The following is an 18,465-nucleotide window of genomic DNA, read 5'->3' on the forward strand; positions in this document are numbered from 1 at the left end:
CAACAGCACATTAAAAGGATCATACACCATGATCAAGTGGGGTTTATCCCAGGAATGCAAGGATTTTCAGTATACGTAAATCAATCACTGTGAGAATATATATGGACAACCTGAAGGAGCAAATCCATATGATCATCTCAATAGATACAGAAAAAGGTTTTGACAAAATTGAACAGCCATTTATGATAAAAACCCTTCAGAAAGTAGGCATAGAGAGAACTTACCTCAACATGATAAAGGCCACATATGACAAACCCACAACCAACATCGTCCTCAATGGTGAAAAACTGAAACCATTTCCTCTAAAATCAGAAGCAAGAGAAGGATGCCCAATCTCACCACTATTATTCAACATAGTTTTGGAAGTTTTAGACACAGAAATCAGAGAAGAAAAAAATAAAAGGAATCTAAATCGGAAGAGAAGAAATAAAACTGATACTGTTTGCAGAATGATACTATACATAAAGAATCCTAAAGGTGCCACCAGAAAAGTAGTAGAGCTAATCAATGAATTTGGTAAAGTAGCAGGATACAAAATTAACACACAGAAATCTCTTTCATTCCTATACACTAACGATGAAAAATCAGAAAGAGAAATCAAGGAAACACTCCCATATACCACTGCAACACAAAGAATAAAATACCTAGGAATAAACCTACATAAGAAGACAAAAGACAGAAAACTATAAGACACTGACGAAGGAAATTAAAGAAGACACAAACAGATGGAGAGATATACCATGTTCTTGGATTGGAAGAATCAACATTGTGAAAATGACTCTACTACCCAAAGCAATCTACAGATTCGATGCAATCCCTAACAAATTCCCAATGGTGTTTTTCACAGAAATAGAACAAAAATTTCATAATTTGTATGGAAACGCAAAAGACCCCGAATAGCCAAAGCAAGCTTGAGAAAGAAAAAGGGAGCTGGTGGAATCAGGCTCCCTGACTTCAGACTATACTACACATTACAGTAATCAAGACAATATGGTACTGGCACAAAAACAGAAATATAGATCAATGCAACAGGATAGAAAGCCCAGAGATAAACCCACATAACGCACATATAAACGCACATATTCTCACCTTCTCTGATAAAGGAGGCAAGAATATACAATGGAGAAAAAACGTCTTCAATAAGTGGTGCTGGGAAAACTGGACAGCTACATGTAAAAGAATGAAACTAAAACACTTCCTATTGCCATACACAAAAATAAACTCAAAATGGATTAAAGACCTAAATGTAAGGCCAGACACTATAAAACTCTTACAGGAAAACATAGACAGAACACTCTATGACATAAATCACAGCAAGATCCTTTTTGACTTACCTCCTAGAGAAATGAAAATAAAAACAAAAATAAACAAATGGAACCTAATTAAACGTAAAAGCTTTTGCACAGCAAACGAAACCTTAAACAAGATGAAAAGACAACCCTCAAAATGGGAGAGAATATTTGCAAACTAAGCAACTGACAAAGGATTAATCTCCAAAATATACAAGCAGCTCAAGCAGCTCAATATCAAAAAAACAAACAACCCAATCCAAAAATGGGCAGAAGACCTAAATAGACATTTTTCCACAGAAGATATACAGACTGCCAACAAACACATGAAGGAATGCTCAACATCACCAATCATTAGAGAAATGAAAATCAAAACTACAATGAGGTATCACCTCACACCGGTCAGAATGGCCATCATCAAAAAGTCTACAAACAATAAATGCTGGAGAGAGTGTGGAGAAAAGGGAACCCTCTTGCACTGTTGGTGGGAATGTAAATTGATACGATGTGTAGAACAGTATGGAGGTTCCTTAAAAAACTAAAAATAGGACTACCCAGCAATCCCACTACGGAGCATACACCCTGAGAAAACCATAATTCAAAAAGACACATGTACCCCAGTGTTCACTGTAGCACTATTTACAATAGCCAGGACATGGAAGCAGCCTAGATGTCCATGGACAGATGAATGGATAAAGAAGATGTGGCACATATAGACAATGGAATATTACTCAGCCATAAAAAGAAATGAAATTGAGTTATTTCTAGTGAGGTGGATGGACTTAGAGTCTGTCATACAGGGTGAAGTAAGTCAGAAAGAGGAAAACAAATACCATATGCTAACACAGATATATGGAATTAAAAAGAATGTTTCTGATGATCCTAGGGGCAGGACAGGAATAAAGACTCAAATGTAGAGAATGAGCCTGAGGACATGGGGAGGGGGAAGTGTAAGCTGGGACGAAGTGAGAGAGTAGCATGGACATATATACAGTACCGAAAGTAAAATAGATAGCTAGTGGGAAGCAGACACATAGTACAGGGAGATCAGCTCAGTGCTTTGTGACCACCAGAGTGGTGTGATAGGGAGTGTGGGAGGGAGGCACAAGATGGAGGGGATATGGGGATATATGTTTATGTATAGCTGATTCACTTTGTTATAAAGCAGAAACTAACACAACATTGTAAACAATTATACTCCAATAAAGACGTTAAAAAATAAAATAATACACATGAACCCACAAGCTTCACTGATATCCTTGCAACGATGATTTTTCAGATTACTGGATGCTAAGAAAATGGAGAGTAAAAGAAGGTTTTCCAGTAGAAAGTCAGGAAAAGTTCAGAGCTTGGAATGCTGGTTGAGGACAAGGCACATGCAGGATGGGGAAATCATAAAACAAATGGCACTCCATCCCCAGATTTTCCCACAATGTCGCTGTCTCAATTTGCCCTCCTGCTAATTGGGTAACACTGCCAGGGCCTGGCCTTTAATATTAAAGTCATTTGGTGGTAACTAACCTTGAAATACCTCTCTTACTCTTTCTGATGCCTGAAATCCTACTGTTAGAACTTCATTTGGGGGGCTTAAAATAGAAATCCCATTGAGACCGTAAGCACCTGAGCCTTAACAGTAAGTTAACTGTTTGCGCTTGGGTTTGTGAGTGAGGCAAGAAGGCAGAGGAGAGTAGAAAACTGAGAAATAGAAGATATCATGAGGGCACAGGATCCCTGGAAGGTCTGTATGGTTTAAAAAAGATTTACAGAGAGAAGATGAAAGGAAGAGCACTGGGAAAAGAAGAAACAGACCATGAACCTGCTGTAGGTGTGTGTTCCAAAAGGACTGAAAGCCAATTTGGCCATACACCACTGTTAGGTTCCCTTTGGTCTTAGATAACAGCAGCTGAGGAAGAGCTTTTATGTGGATAAGGGTTAGTAACTTAAGCACAACCTTACTATCAGGTTATTATGGAAGCAAGTCTCAAAAAATTCTGCTACCTTACAAACATTTATCAAACACTTTCTCAGGTAAACAGGCCCTAAACACTTCTTATCACCCGTTTCACAGGCTCCACAAAGTTCCAGCTTCTTAGCCTCTTAGTACACTGACCACTACATTGCATGGAAGGCTCGCTGGAGAAAAAACAGGGCAATGTTCCAGAAGCAAGATTTTGTTACCCTTATTAGTTCATTCAACAGAACCTTAACCAATGACTGGACACAGGACTCCTTGGGGATCAAGCGTAGATGTTATGGCAAAGTACAAAGGCTACTCGTTAGATTCTTCCATCCCTTACATTTGAGGGAGGGAAGTTTAAAAAAATTAAAAACTTTTAGTTTATCTGTGCATCCTGAATACCTTTAACTTCAACATTTAGAGCTTATGTATAGTGTTTATCATGATAGTCAACAGGCCACTATTTTCATCAATAAAAACCTGTTTTCAACATTCACTACACTAATTAGAAAATCCCCAGGTGTTGGTCAAGGAGTAGCCCCTGAGTTTGGCCTTTCTGGTAGAATGAAGCTCACCATCTTAGGTTATGGATATTTGGTTAGAGCAATTGATACCCCCTGACTCTGCACAAGTATTTTGTAGTCAATTGTAGACATCGTAATCTTTTGCATTTGGAGGGGGCAGGGAAGAAAGGGCGCATAAAAGACAAAAGCCACATACTTTATAATTTTTAGTAAAACTTGCCAACTGACTGAAGTTTCCCAACCAAACATTTTTCTGTTATTTTATTAAACACATCCTATCAATTGTGATTCCTCAGGCCTTGTATTTTCTAGGAAAATAATGCTGTTGGCTGTTCCCCAGCAAAGAAAAATGTTTACTCTTTTCTTATCACCACTGAAGACATGCATTTTTCTTACCTCACTCCTCCAGTAAGCCTACAAGATAAAAAGTTGAAATGATAACAGACTTCAAAGAATATATTTTAATCTTACCTCCTGCTTAGATAGCAATTGCTGGTTAACTAGCTGATTTTTATAAAATCGTCTGTAACATATCTTTCAATAACAATTTGAAATTAGTGACTATTTTTCATTGCTGTGCCTTCTTGGAGCTAACACACCGAAACTGCAGAAAAATCATGCTGAAACATGCCAGATTGGAGGCATTCTGTATAAACAATCTTCTAAACCTTACTAATTTGGGCAATGGTTCTATAATGGGCAATGGTTCTATAATGGGCAATGGTTCTATAATGTTATTAATATTATATTATAAATAATATAAATGGAAAAGCTAAGTTAGGAATCAGAGGAGGAGGAGGCAGAGAAGGAAACCCTTACCCAAATTCATGTGTAATCACAAAGTAGTACTGTTCATTAGCAGAGAAGGGCAAGGAGACTTACTGTCACCTCTCATTAACAGATCAGATTTAGGGATTACTTATAATTAGTCAATAAACTGGGCTGCAAAATCATCAATTAGTTCTTAAAATCTCCTTGAGCGTTCAGGCTCCTAAGTCTAACCAATCAGATAAGTAGAATAAATACAAAGTTTAATGAAACTAAAACAAAGTGAGGGTGTCCTCAAGTTCATAAAACTTATTTGGTGGAGCAAAGAATTCATGAGCCTCAATTTGGCTGTTTTGTGGGAGCAGCTTCTTTGATAGCCACGTTAATGGACAGTTTAATAGACAGTGTAAAACAAACTGTGACTACCCCATGCCTGGCTAGCCTGTCCTTGATTTAACAGACACTGCTGGAACAAACAGTCTGGCTGAGTAAGAAGTCTTAAATAAAACTCTCAAAAATGAAGTCCACTTAATTTTGAAAATAAACTAGTCTTTAAAAAATGGAGGTAAATTAAATCTCAGCAGGAGACAGCCACATAGGCCACCAACGAATGAAGACTTGGGGACACAGTGGTGCATGATAGGGATCCCATGTGAGATTCAGTTTTCGTAATTAGAGTTGGATAACTCTCTCCTCAGCCCAACCTCAGTACAAATATTATTAGTAATAATTTGGAAGATGGCACTCAGTGAAAATCTTTATGCCTCCAGAACTGTTTAAATCCTTCTATGGACCTTGATTTTTAATAATTACTTATCATAATGAGGAAGCAGGTATCACTCCTTCAAGATGGACTCAATCATATTTTCAGAAGAGGTACTCTCTATCTTCCTCAATCACACATGGCTCAGCCTTTCCTCACCCAAAGCTGTAGTTGTCTCCATCCAATATTTTGTATGAGGCTTGAGTGGACTAGTGGACTTCATTTAGTGACAAGTTTCCTATAGACCTTTTCCAAGTTTCCTATAGACCTTTTCCATACTCAGCTTTTTCTTACCAAGAAGATGGTTGAAACGTTTCTTAGTGTTTATTAATCTGATGCCACAGACTAAGCCATATGATCTCAGAAGACTCTAGACTACAAATATTCTGTCAAAGCCTGTGTTGTAAAACCACAAATATAAGCATGCAGAACAGAATAATAAAAACCAGATTCCAATTTTAAGTGATATAAAATAGGATACTGTCCTAGCTCTCCTTTCTGTTAAGCTTAAATCTATATAATGATACAACTTGTCAATGTCACGGTTTGTTTTTTTTTTAAGACTTTTTGGATGTGGACCATTTTTAAAGACTTAATTGAATTTGTTGCAATATTGCTTCTGTTTTATGTTTTGGTTTTTTGGCCACGAGACATGTGGAACCTTAGCTCCCCAACCAGGGATCGAACCCACACCTGCTGTGTTGGAAGGCGAAGTCTTAACCACTGGACCACCAGGGAAGTCCCAAGGTTTTTAATAGTATAATCCAGTGGTTATGATAAGAAACAATAAATTTGAAGGCAGAGTCAAGATGGTGGAGTAGGAAGACACGGAGTTCGCGTCTCCTCACAACTAGGGCACCAGCCAGGTGCTGATGAGTGACCTCGGACACCTAAAGGGATGGGAAGAATCCCCACGTGACTGGGTAGGACTTGAGGGGAGAGGGGGAGGAGGAAAAGTGGAGGCAGGACTGGATCAACACCCCTGAGGGGCGGCGGGGGAAGGGGAGGGGTTCCCATGATCAGAGAGGCTAACACATGGTGTGAAGATTGGTGAGGAAGGGGAAAGACATTCGGGGGATTGGAGGATCAGAGGGGAATGTGGCAAGTGGCTCCCCGCCCACTCGGGCCCCGGCGAGCCTGTTGGGGTCCCAGGCCTGATCCTTAGCCCTCCAGGGCCCACTCTGGCCACAGGGGTCCTGAACCTAAGCCCCCATACCCTCCCCAACCCTACCCCTCCACCCCACTACCACCCACACACTCCCCACAGGACCTTTTCTGGCCATGCAGGTCTTGAGTCTATGCCACAACTCCAGGGCCTTAGCTGTCCTGAACCTAAGCTGCACCCCGCAACCAGCCTTTTCCAGCTGCAAGTGTCCCAGTCCTGAGACCCACCCGCCTTCAAGGCCTTTTCTGGCTTTTTTTTTTCTTTTCTTTCTGCTGTTGCAGTGCTATGGTTCTGTTTTGCTTTGATCTTGTTGTTGTTACATTTTTAATTTTTTTTTCTAATATATTTTTTATTTTACTAATTTTATTTTACTTTTTATTCCTTGTTATTGTTCTGCTCCTTTTTGTTTGTTGCCTTTTTTTTTCCTACCACACCATGTGGCTTGTGAGGTCTTGGTTCCCAGGCTGGGTGTCGGACCTGAACTCCTGCGGTGGGAGTGCCGAGTCCAAACCACCAGACTAACAGAGAACCTCAGACCCCAGGGAATATTAATTCATGTGAGCACTCCCAGAGGTCCTCATCTTGGCACCAAGACCTGGCTCTACCCAACTACCTGCAAACTCCAGTGCTGGATGACTCAGGCCAAACAACCATCAAGATAGGAGCACAGGCCTAACCATCAAACAAAATGAGATGACAGAAAAATATGGTACAGACAAAGGAGCAAGATAAAAACCTGCAAGACCAAATGATTGAAGAGGAAATAGACAACTTACCTGAAAAAGAATTCAGAGTACTGATAGTAAAGATGATCCAAAATCTCAGAAATAGAGTGGAGGCATGGATCGAAAAAACACAAGAAGTGTTTAACAAGGACATGGAAGAAGTAAAGAACAAACAAACAGTGATGAACAGCACAATAACTGAAATGAAAAATACACTAGAAGGAATTATTAGCAGAATAACTGAAGCAGAATGAATAAGTGAGCTGGAAGATAGAATGGTGGAAATAAGAGCTGAGGATCAGAATAAAGAAAAAAGAATGAAAAGAAATGAGGACAGTCTCAGAGACATCTGGGACAACATTAAATTCACCAACATTCGAATTATAGGGGTCCCAGAAGAAGAAGACAAAGAGAAAGGGTCTGAGAAAATACTTGAAGAGATTATAGTCAAAAACTTTCCTAACATGGGAAAGGAAATAGCCACCCAAGTCCAGGAAGTGCAAAGAGTTCCATACAAGATAAACCCAGGGAGAAACACTCCAAGACACATATTAATCAAACTATCAAAAATTAAGTTCAAAGAAAAAATGTTAAAAGCATCAAGGGGAAATCAACAAATAACATGCAAGGGAACCCCCATAAGGTTATCAGGTGATATTTTCAGCAGAAACTCTGCAGGCCAGAAGGGAGTGACAGGATATATTTAAAGTGACGAAAGGGAAAAACCTACAACTTACAACCCTGGTTGTAAGACCCAGCAAGGATCTCATTCAGATTCAATGGAGAAATCAAAAGTGTTACAGACAAGAAAAGCTAAGAGAATTCAGCACCACCAAACCAGCTTTACAACAAATGCTGAATGAACTTCTCTAGGCAGGAAACACAAGAGAAGAAAAAGACCCACGAAAGCAAAGCCAAAACAATTAAGAAAATGGTAATAGGAACATACATATCAATAATTACCTTGAATGTAAATGGATTAAATGCTCCAAACAAAAGACACAGACAGGATGAATGGATACAAAAACAAGACCCACATATATGCTGTCTATAGGAGACCCACTTCAGGTCTAGGGACACATACAGACTGAAAGTAAGGGGATGGGAAAAGATATTGCATGCAAATGGAAATCAAAAGAAAGCTGGAGTAGCAATACACATATCAGATAAAATAGACTTTAAAATAAAGACTGTTACAAGAGACAAAGAAAGTCTCTGCACAATGATCAACAGATCAATCCACGAAGAAGATATAACAATTATAAATATTTATGCACCCAACATAGGAAAACCTCAATACATAAGGCAAATGCTAACAGCTATAAAAGGGGAAATTGACAGTAACTCAATAATAGTGGGGAACTTTAACATCCCACTTACACCAATGGACAGATCATCCAGACAGAAAATTAATAAGGAAACACAAGCTTTAAATGACACAATAGACCAGATAGACTTAACTGATATTTATAAGACATTCCACCAGAAAGCAGCAGAATACACTTCCTTCTCAAGGTCACATGGCACATTCTCCAGGATAGATCACATCTTGGGTCACAAATCAAGCCTCAGTAAATTTAAGAAAATTGAAATCATATCAAGCATCTTTTCTGACTACAAATGCTACAAGATTAGAATACAATTACAGGAAAAAAACTGTAAATAACACAAATACATGGAGGCTAAACAATTCACTACTAAATAACCAAGAGATCACTGAAGAAATCAAAGAGGAAATCAAAAAATACATAGAAACAAATGACAATGAAAACACTATAACCCAACACCTATGGGATGCAGCAAAAGCAGTTCTAAGGAGGAAGTTTATAACAGTTAAATCTGACATCAAGAAACAAGAAATATCTCAAATAAACAATCTAACCTTACTCCTAAAGCAACTAGAGGAAGAAGAGGAACAACAACAATAAGAAAACTGCAAAGTTAGTAGAAGAAAAGAAATCATAAAGATCCGAGCAGAAATAAATGAAATAGAAACAATGAAAACAGTAGTAAAGATCAATAAAAGTAAAAGTTGGTTCTTGGAGAAGATAAACATAATTGATAAACCTTTAGCCAGACTCATCAAGAAAAAAAGGGAGAAGACTCGAATCAATAAAATTAGAAATTAAAAAGGAGAAATTAAGAGGGACACTGCAGAAATACAAAGGATCATAAAAGACTACTACAAGCAATTATATGCCAGTAAAATGGACAAATTCTTAGAAAGGTACAACTTTCCAAGACTGAACCAGGAAGAAATAGAAAATATTAACAGACCAATCACAAGTAATAAAATTGAAACTATGATAAAAAACCTTCAAACAAACAAAAGTCCAGGACCAGATGGCTTCACAGTTGAATTCTATCAAACATTTAGAGAAGAGCTAACACCTATCCTTCCCAAACTCTTCCAAAAAATTGCAGAGGAAGGGACACTCCCAAACTTATTCTACAAGGCCACCACACCCTGATACCAAAATCAGACAAAGATACTACAAAAAAGCAAAATTACAGACCACTATCACTGATGAATATAGATGCAAAAATCCTCAACAAAACACTAGCAAACAGAATCCAACAACACATTAAAAGAATGATACACCATGATCAAGTGGGATTTATCCCAGGGATGCAAAGATTCTTCAATATATGTAAATCAATGTGATACACCATATTAACAAATTTAAAGATAAAAAACATATGATCATCTCAACAGATGCAGAAAAAGCTTTTGACAAAATTCAACACCCATTTATAATAAAAGCTCTCCAGAAAGTGAGCATACAGGGAACGTACTTCAACATAACAAAGGCCATATATGACAAACCCACAGCCAACATCATTCTCAATGGTGAAAACCTGAAAGCATTTCCTTTAAGATCAGGAACAAGCCAAGGACGTCCACTGTAGCCAACATTATTCCACATAGTTTTGGAAGTTCTAGCCACGGCAATCAGAGAAGAAAAAGAAATAAAATGATTACAAATTGGAAAAGAAGAAGTAAAACTGCCACTGTTTGCAGATGACATGATACTGTACATAGAAAATCCTACAGATGCTACCAGAAAACTACTAGAGCTAATTAATGAATTTGGTAAAGTTACAGGATACAAAATTAATGTGCAGAAATCTCTTGCATTCCTATACACTAACAATGAAAGATCAGAAAGAGAAATTAAGGAAACAATCCCAGTCACCATTGCAAAAAAAAGAATAAAATACTTGGGAATAAACCTACCTAAGGAGGTAAAAGACTTGTACTCAGTAAACTATAAGACACTGATGAAAGAAATCAAATGTGACACAAACAGATTGAGAGATATACCATGTTCTTGGATTGGAAGAATCAATATTGTGAAAATGACTCTACTACCCAAAGCAATCTACAGATTGAATGCAATCCCTATCAAATTACCAATGGCACCTTTTACAAAACTAGAACAAAAAAATCTTAAAATTTGTATGGAGACACAAAAGACCCCGAATAGCCAAAGCAATCTTGAGGGAAAAAACAGAGTTGGAGGAATCAGATTCCCCAACTTCAGACTATACTACAATCTACCGTAATCAAGACAATATGGTACTGGCACAAAAACAGACATATAGATCAATGGAACAGGATAGAAAGCCCAGAGATAAACTCATGCATCTGTGGTCAACTAATCTATGACAAAGAAGGTAAGGATATACAATGGAGAAAAGACAGTCTTCAATAAGTGGTGCTGGGAAAACTGGACAGCTACATGTAAAAGAATGAAATTAGAACACTCCCTAACACCATACACAAAAATAAAGCCAAACTGGATTAAAGACCTAAATGTAAGCCTGGACACCGTAAAACTCTTAGAGGAAAACATGGGAAAAACACTCTGACATAAGTCACAGCAAGATCTTTTTTGACCCACCTCCTAGAGTAATGGAAATAAAAACAAAAGTAAACAAATGGGACCTAATGAAACTTAAAAGCTTTTGCACAGCAAAGGAAACCATAAACAAGATGAAAAGACAGCCCTCAAAATGGGACAAAGTACTTGCAAACCAGTCAATGGACAAAGGATTAATTTCCAAAATATACAAACAGCTCATGCAGTTCAATATCAAAAAAAAAAAAAAAAACAACCCAATCCAAAAATGGGCAGAAGACCTAAATAGACATTTCTCCAAAGAAGACATACAGATGGCCAAGAGGCAGATGAAAAGATGCTCAACATCACTAATTATTAGAGAAATGTAAATCGAAACTACAATGAGGTATCAGCTTACACCCGTTAGAATAGGCATTATCAGAAAATCTACAAACAACAAATGCTGGAGAGGGTATGGAGAAAAGGGAACCCTTTTACACTGTTGGTGGGAATGTAAATTGATACAGCCACTATGGAGAACAGTATGGAGGTTCCTTAAAAAATGAAAAATAGAATAACCATATGACCCAGCAAGCCCACTATCGGGCATATACCCAGAGAGAACCATAATTCAAAAAGACACATGCACCCCAGTGTTCATTGCAGCACTATTTACAATAGCCAGGTCGTGGAAGCAACCTAAATGCCCATCAACAGACAAATGGATGTCCTAAATGTCCAACGACAGATGAATGGATAAAGGCAATGTGGTACATATATACAATGGAGTATTATTCAGCCATAAAAAGGAATGAAATAGCGTCATTTGTAGAGACGTGGATGGACCTACAGACTGTCATACAGAGTGAAGTAAGTCAGAAAGAGAAAAACAAATATCGTGTATTAATGTATACATGTGGAATCTAGAAAAATGGTACAGATGAACTGATTTGCAAGGCAGAAATAGAGACAGATGTAGAGAACAAATATATGGACATCAAGGGGAGAAAGCAGGCGTGGTGGTGGATGAATTTGAAGATTGGGATTGACATATGGACACTGATATGTATAAAATAGAGAACTCCTGTATAAAAAATTAAATTAAATTAAATTAAAAGAAAAAGGGAATGAAGGGATAAATTGGGAGTATGGGATTAACATATACATACTACTATATACAAAATAGATAAAAAATGAGGACCTACTGTACAGCACAGGGAACTATATTCAATATCTTGTAATAACCTATATTTTAAAATAATTATATATATTATATATATATATATATATATATATCTGAATCACTGTGTTATACACCTGAAACTAACATGAAATTGTAAATCAACAATACTTTAATAAAATAAAATAAAAAATAAATAAAAACCTACATCTCCACAGTTCTGAACCCAAGTAGAGACTCTGAATTGGTACATCATTCTTAAAACTTTTCTCTCTCTTTTTGGGGATTTCACTCTTAGGATTACAAAATACTTCTTTTGCAATATCAAAAATAAAACCCCAAGGTGTAGTCAATTAAGAATTTTAAGAATGCCCATGCCAATAATAGAAATTAACATGCAATAATTGAAGTTAGAAAAGAGGGAAGATTCCTAAAATACTGTTGATTTTGAAAACTCAGCCTCTGTGTACTGGTGCTGAAACAAATCTCAGAGACAGAGTTTTAGGTGAAGTAGAAAGAATAACTTTATTGCTTTGCCAGGCAAAGGGGACACAGCCGGTTCCTGCCTTTGAAACCTGTGTGTCCCAATCCAGAGATTAGGGTGTGTGCAGGGCCTGCACTCCTTTAATCTGGCCTCAGGTTTTCTTCTCTGGAATGAGGAATGCTAACTCTATTTGTAGGGGGTTTTGATTCTGCAAAGGACTCAAAGATATTGTTATGTGTAAGAGAAGCCATTTCTAGCCTAAGCCATTTGGTGATCTAAGCCTGGCCACAATGCTGGTCCATGAACAGGTCTCAGTAATTAATGAGCTTAAGGGAAAAAAAGAAGGCAGAAACAAATAACTGTTATCAGGCAAGAGAAGTAAGAATAGCAAAGATAATACGTCAGTTGTAACGACTCCCAGTTTTGTTTCGATGGTAAAGATCAGCCTGATATTCAGCCTGCGATAGCACCTTTGTTTGGCTTCCTCCCTTATGTTACCTGAAAAACTGGATTCACCTCTTGGTGGGTGTTGAGCCAACAGACACAACCAAGCCAAAGATCCGGAGAAGGAAGGATTTATTACTTGCAGCAAGTAAGGATTGAGGCAGAACCAGGACCCTGCCCCAAGGCTGCACTACTGTTTCTTGGCTGCTCCTCCCTTGTCTCTGCATCCCCTCCTTTCCCTGATTAGCAACTGTTCGAATCTGCCCTTTGGAACTCAGGGAAGGTCATGGAGGCTGGAGTCTGTTCCCTACAAACAAGGAATGGGGGACACATGAGGCCCATGGGGTCCTGCTCAGTTTCAATTTAAAAAAATAATCTGTTTTATGTAAGAGTCATGTGCCCAGAAGGTAAAATTCAGGAAAAAGCCCAGAAAAGCAGACAACAGATTTAAAGAACATCATCATTTACACTCTGTAAAATCCATACCCCTGAGGGGTGGTTTACATGGAAATTTTGATTTGGAGCTACAGGGGAAGGTGTCTGAAGGTGTTTGCATCTTGTGGTCTCAGAGTCTCTAGAATGGGTTAAGGAAAAACTGGGAAGTTGATAATATTTTTAAAAGCATAGAGCCCCAGAAAATATGACCAATGAAAATTCATTATATTTAGCATAGTTTTCAGGAAGCTCTTCAATATAGCTCCTGCTTACCTTTCCAGTCTCACATCTTCTTCCATCCTTCCCAGCCTTTGTTCCAAGGATGTCAACTCATTTACAGACTGCATCCTTTGTTGCTTTGTATCTCCAAAGCTTAGCGTGATGCCTGGACCATAGAAGGCACACAATAGATATTGGATTCGCCTCTTAGTGAGTGTTGAGTCAAAAGACACAACCAAGCCAAAGATGGGGAGAAGGAAGGATTTATTACCTGCAGCAAGTAAGGAGAACACTGGGGATCTTTCCCAAAGCAGTGTCTCCCTGAACAGCAAAATTGGAGAAGTTTTAACCTTAGGGTTACATGCATATTCATGGAGGGGTTTGGGTGGTCGACAGAATCTAAAGCTTTAGTTGATTCAAGCCTTGAGGGTCAGCAAAGGTCAACATCATCCTCCCTTAGGTTCCAGTTGATCTGAGCACTTCAGGCTGATCTTTACCATTGAAACAAAACTGGGAGTCTTTACAACTGATATATTCTCTTTGCTATTCTTACTTCTCTTGCCTGATAAGAGTTATTTGTTTCTGCCTTCTTTTGCTCCCTTCATATCATTAATTACTGAGACCTGTTCATGGACCAGCACTGTGGCCATGCTTAGATCACAAAATGGCTTAGGCTAGAAATGGCTTCTCTTATGTCCAGGAAGCCATGCCTGGTTCTCTTTCTCTGGGGACCCCCTACCCTATCTGTTTACACTTACTGCCCCGCTTCCATCACTCTTGACTGGTCTCCCTGTGAGCACTTCCTTAGTAAATCCCTCACACACAAATCTTCACCTCAGAGAGTAGTTTCTGGAGAACCTGACCTTACAAGAGTGTTTACTAAGTAGGGCATATGAACGTGCATAAAAGGTAGTAACAACTCTCAAGGTGTTTTCAACCAAGTTGAACTTAATTTGAAGCTGTATATGTATTTCTGATTGGAAGATAAACCTCCAATAGGTTTAGAAACAGCATGATTATCTAGACATTCTTGGTATCTTGAGGACGATCCTTCTGTTTTTATAAAAGGTTGCCTGCCTTGTGCATGGCAGTAGGTTTGACTCTTTGGCCTTGCTTCACTAAGTTAAACAAGAACAAGCATTATCAAATGTTAGATTTACTGGAGCCTCTGGCTTCAAGTAACTTCATGAGACGTTCCCGACAAGCTCACAAATATTACGGCCATAACCTTTGTGGTGGTAAGGTGGGTTTCCTTAGTCTTATCTTTAGTCTAACAGCACAAGCAATGCTGGCCACACTAATTAAAACAAGTAAAGAGTTAGTCTTCAAAATGACTACAGTCCAGATGGCAGCATGGAAGCCATCAGAGTCATTTAATTTTCCAGAGAATTTATCACTGCAGTAACCCAAGTCTTTCATGTGGGTTTCTGCCACAATCCTTAATGCGCACACACAAGAAGACTCTGGTGTTCATGGGTATGACACAGCACCATGAACATGGATTTGTACAATAAACAGGACGCTTGAGGCAGAATGGCTGCCGGAAGAAGCATGCAGCCTCTGCCATCGGGCTTTGTGCAGATGGTCATGCTGGTGACAAGGATGCTCAGAGCTCTTGGTGTTACTTCCCAATCACCCACTGTTTGCTCTCGCTCTTTCACCTTCTCCTGTCCTCACTCTTAGCTTCTGCCAAATGTATCCTGTCAGCTATATATTCTCCTTTCTTCCGGTTCTGCCCCAGATACTTTCCCATGCTCTGTTCAAAAAGCCTCAGTTTCCCCTCAAAAGATTTTCCTCAAGAATTATCCTCTCCCCACAAACTCCCCGCCCAAGAAATCCAAAGCTGTTTTGTCCCACATTGTTGCACTGAAAGCCTGGAAAGAAGGACCTGAATGGGTTGCCTGGTTCCCTGGCATGAAGGCAGCACCCTCATGTCTTCACATTCAAACCTTGTTTTAGTCACCCTGAAACCATGTTTAAGAGCTCATTCTCTATGGTCATGAAATTGTACAAACTGCTACAGAGAGTTGAATTTAGATGATGCAACCACTTTATTTTCAGTACAATGTATTTTTAGTTGAAGGGGGTTTTCAGAGGAAAGTCATATCTTTTATAGGGTATCATGCTTGTCAAAAGCAATTAAATACCATATAGAATCCTCAAAGATATGTTCAAGTGTAATCTGGATATGGTTTGGGTAACTGAATAAATATAAATTTGACCAAACCCTCTTGTATATGAAATATAGCCTAAAACATATTACTTTTGAAAAAAATTGAAGTTATTCAAATGTTTTTTTAAATTTATTTTATTTTACTTATTTATTTTTGGCTGCATTAGGTCTTTGTTGTTGTGCTCGGGCTTTCTCTACTTGTGGCAAGCGGGGGCTACTCTTCGTTGCAGTGAGCAGGCTTCTCATTCTGGTGGCTTCTCTTGTTGTGGAGCATGGGCTCTAGGCACGTGGGCTTCAGTAGTTGTGGCGCACAGTCTCAGTAGTTGTGGCTTGCGGGGTCTAGAGTGCAGGCTCAGTAGTTGTGGTGCATGGGCTTCGTTGCTCCGTGGCATGTGGGACCTTCCCGGACCAGGGCTCAAACCCATGTCCCCTGCATTGGCAGGCAGATTCTTAACCACTGTGCCACCCGGGAAGCCCTATTCAAATGTTTTGATTTAAAATTGCTTCCACCAGCCATTGATTTAGAAATGTCATTTGCCATGTAATTCCAAATGACTTTACAGACTACAGCGCATGGAATTATTGTGTTAAAAGGAGACTTTAATGATCTTACATAAGCCAGAAAGACTTCATTTAAAATTTATATGAAAAATGTATCAATTGTTGGCCCAAGAACCTCTTGTTTCAGACACCTGTCATTTAAATGTCAGGATTTAAGAGAATACTTGACATTTCTAGCAACTGGACCAAGGTTATAGCACTCAAGTATTAGCTTGTTTCTATAGTCAAGTTATTTCAAAGCTATGGTACACATTGCTCATTCCTATGAGACATGATCTTAGACCCATTCACACCATCAGGTCAGCCCAAGTCAAAGTTATTAGTCTCATTGTCTATTGCTGCATAATCAACTCTCCCAAACTTACTGGCATAAAACAGAAACTATCCGACTATGCTATGGATTCTGTGGGTAAAGAATTTGGAAAGGGCACAGTAGAGCTGGCTTGTCTCCACTCTGTGATGTCTGCGGCCTCAGCTGAAAAGCCTGGAACAGCCGCGGCTGGAGGATTCACTTCCAAGATGGCTTCTTCATTCACATGCCTGGCTCCTGGGCTGGGCTGCTCCAAGCTGGGCTCACTGGAGCTCTTGACTAGGGCACCTTTATGTGGCCTCTCTGTATGCCTTGGGTTTCTCAGAGTGTGGCTGATAGGATCTAAGAGGGAACATTCCAAGAGCAAGGGTTCCAAGAGAACCAGATGGAAGCTGTCTGGCCTTTTCTGACCTAGTCTTGGAAGCTACACAGCATCACTTCTGCCATGCTCATCACTTAAAGTACTCATAAGCCCACACAGATCCAAGGGGAGGGGTTAATGAGAGGAGGGTCCAAGGATATGGTTTTGGCAAGATGGACAAAATATGAGCTTGGCTTTGAGTCCTGATTCCTCCGTTTCTAAGTGGGTGACCTTGGGCAAGCTTACTTGACCTCTTTCTTTACTGTACAAACTCAGATTGTGGTCAATCACAAGGTTGCTAGAATATGCACAAATCCACGTTAGAGTACATTGGTGTTCACGAAGAGCTGGCTGATTTTAAGCTTCTTTTTTCTTTACCATATTTACCTCCCTTCTCAGGCAGGAGAATCCTCAATCCTCCTCCCATAATTCCACCAAAATCTGCTCTCAAAGCCATTGTTCAGAAGGTGGAATCTCCCGGTTGCCCCTCAGTGGCTGAGGAAGGACATGGTGGAGTGCCCAGGGAAGCTGCACCTTACAGAGGCCACCTACCCTACTACTCAATCATGCCTAAGAGCCCACTCCTGCCTTCGGGTTTGGTTAGAATTTCAAATCTCCCCTCTCATGACACCTGTAGAAGCCATTGAAAAACATTCTTTAAGCCCTCAGGACTTTCCTTTTCCTTTAAAGAAAATGAAATGGAATTCCAGATCAGAGACCCACAGGACAGAATTTTTATGAAGTATGTGTTCCTGTTCTTTCTACTTCCTGTCCCTGCCTGATGTCAAATCAGTTGAGGCAGGGGCGTACTGAGAATGTAAAGGGCACTTTCAGCCTGGCTCCTCCTTCTGCCCAAGTTCTTTACCCAAGCACATTACTGACATCTGCTCCAGCAACCAGAGCAGTTTCATTCATCTCCAGAGCCGGCAAACACATAGAATATTCCAAATGTGAGGGATGGTGAGGACAATATTGTATCCAATTATGATTAAAGAATGCCATCCTGAGTTATTTCTTTATAGTCATTGCTACAATTCTTTAGCAACCTCACTGACCTCCCTGTTGTCCTTCTTGGTTTTCCCAGGCTCTTCTCCACACGGTCCAGAGCTCTTTCTAGAACCATGTCAGGCCCCACACTTACCTACTCAGAGCCCATGATGCCTTCCTATTGCACTAGGAGTAAAATCTAAGCAACCTGCAGTGTCTTACAAGGCCAAGCACGATCATCCATAAGTACTTCTGAGATATCATTTCCCACCTTA

This window comes from Aethalodelphis obliquidens, unplaced genomic scaffold, assembly GCF_003676395.1.
Source record: "Aethalodelphis obliquidens isolate GAN/ISIS:26980383/991018 unplaced genomic scaffold, ASM367639v1 scaffold88, whole genome shotgun sequence".
NCBI lineage: Eukaryota > Metazoa > Chordata > Mammalia > Artiodactyla > Delphinidae > Aethalodelphis > Aethalodelphis obliquidens.